Source organism: Triticum aestivum, chromosome 1D (genome assembly GCF_018294505.1).
Source record: "Triticum aestivum cultivar Chinese Spring chromosome 1D, IWGSC CS RefSeq v2.1, whole genome shotgun sequence".
Taxonomy (NCBI): Eukaryota; Viridiplantae; Streptophyta; class Magnoliopsida; order Poales; family Poaceae; genus Triticum; species Triticum aestivum.
In genome coordinates, this window is record NC_057796.1 from 255,420,122 (window position 1) to 255,422,736 (window position 2,615).

The following is a 2,615-nucleotide window of genomic DNA, read 5'->3' on the forward strand; positions in this document are numbered from 1 at the left end:
ATCATGCACGCAAATGTGTACGATCAAGATCAGGGACTCACGGGAAGATATCACAACACAACTCTAATGCATAATTAAGTCATACAAGCATCATAATACAAGCCAGGCGCCTCGAGGGCTCGAATACAAGTGCTCGATCACAGACGAGTCAGCGGAAGCAACAATATGTGAGTACAGACATAAGTTAAACAAGTTTGCCTTAAGAAGGCTAGCACAAAAGTAGCAACGATCGAAAAGGCAAGGCCTCCTGCCTGGGACCTCCAAACTACTCCTCGAAGCCGAACTCCATGTAGAATCATCCTCGGGATCTCTAGCTCCTGGACTCCAGCATCTGGTTGCGACAATCAGGTACAGAAAGGGGAAAAGAGGGAGAAAAGCAACCGTGAGTACTCATCCAAAGTACTCGCAAGCAAGGAGCTACACTACATATGCACGGGTATATGTGTAAAGGGCCATATCAGTGGACTGAACTGCAGAATGCCAGAATAAGAGGGGGATAGCTAATCCTGTCGAAGACTACGCTTCTGGCAGCCTCCATCTTGCAGCATGTAGAAGAGAGTAGATTGAAGTCCTCCAAGTAGCATCGCATAGCATAATCCTACCCGGCGATCCCCTCCTTGTCGCCCTGTTAGAGAGCGATCACCGGGTTGTATCTGGCACTTGGAAGGGTGTATTTTATTCAGTATCCGGTTCTAGTTGTCATAAGGTCAAGGTACAACTCCAGGTCGTCCTTTTACCGAGGGACACGGCTATTCGAATAGATAAACTTCCCTGCAGGGGTGCACCACATAACCCAACACGCTCGATCCCATTTGGCCGGACACACTTTTCTGGGTCATGCCCGGCCTCGGAAGATCAACACGTCGCAGCCCCACCTAGGCTCAACAGAGAGGTCAACACGCCGGTCTAAATCCTATGCGCGCAGGGGTCTGGGCCCATCGCCCATTGCACACCTGCACGTTGCGAGGGCGGCCGGAAGCAGACCTAGCCTAGTGGCGTTCCAGTCCAATCCGGCGCGCGCCGCTCCATCGCTGACGTCAAAAAGAGCTTCGGCTGATACCATGACGCCAGGATACCCATAACTACTCCCACGTAGATGGCTAGTGCGTATAGACCAAATGGCCAGACTCAGATCAAATACCAAGATCTCGTTAAGCGTGTTAAGTATCCACGAACGTCGACCAGGGCCAGGCCCACCTCTCACCTAGGCGGTCTCAACCTGCCCTGTCGCTCCGCCACAAAGATCCACTTGCGGGTACTCCTACGAGCCGACCCGACTTTAGTCATCACATGTGTCATGTATATAGTATAAAGTATATACCCGTGATCACCGCCCAAGTGATCACGGCCCGATAGTATAGCACAGCAGACGGACAAGAATGTAGGGCCACTGATGGAAAACTAGCATCCTATACTAAGCATGTAGGATTGCAGGTAAAGGTAACAACAGTAGAAGCAAGGGCAGGCTATGCATCAGTATAGGATTAACGGAAAGCAGTAACATGCTACACTACTATAATGCAAGCAGTATAGAGAAGAATAGGCGATATCTGGTGATCAAGGGGGGGGGCTTGCCTGGTTGCTCTGGCAAGTAGGAGGGGTCGTCAACTCTGTAGTCGAACTGGGCAGCAGCAGTGTCGGTCTCGTAGTCTACCGGAGAGAAGAGGGGGAAGAAACAGTAAATACAATGCAAACATAAGCATGATGATGCGTGACATGACAATGAGCAGTGCTAGGTGTGTCCTAACGCGACAGTAGGTGGTACCGGCGAAGGGGGGGAACATCCGGAAAGTATTCCCGCTGTTTCGCGTTTTCGGACAGACGGACCGGAGGGGGAAAGTTGCGAGTTCGATAGGTTAGGGAGGTGTGGTGGACGAACGGACTGCGTATCCGGATTCGTCTCATTGTTCTGAGCAACTTTCATGTACAAAGTATTTCCATCCGAGTTACCGATTAAAAGATATGATTTTCAAAGAATTTACTTTCGGAACGTCATTACGAGAGTAACAAAGAAAGAATAACGTAGATAGGAAGGAGCGAGCCGAGCCCCAAGGATAATGAATTGGTATGACGGGTTCTGTACTAAGAGTAGGTTGATAACCCACTGCGGAGGGCATTCTCCCTAATAAAGCGGATACCTCTGATCCTGCTTGAACAAAATGAAAGATATTATCGATAAATAAATAATTTCTGGAATTTAATTAATTATTTAATTTAATTCGAAATTTGGATTTATGACATCAGCATGAGGTCATGCTGACGTCAGCAGTCAACGTTGACCGTTGACCTGGTCAACCTGACAGGTGGGTCCCACCTGTCAGGGGCTGTTAGCTAATTAACTACTGTTTAGTTAAATTAATTAATTAATTAGATTAGTTTAAACAGGATTAATTAATTAATTAATTTAGTTAATTAATTAATTAAATTTATTTTTATTATTTGTTTTATTTATATATTTATTAATTAATTTATTATTATTATATTTATTTATTTTTAAATCATTTTTTCTTTTTCGTTCTGTGGGCTGGGGGCCCACCTGTCTATGGCCCAAGGGGGTTCGGGCCCAGGGGCAGTGGCTCAGGGGGGCGAGGCCCCACCTGGCAGTGGCCCAGGGG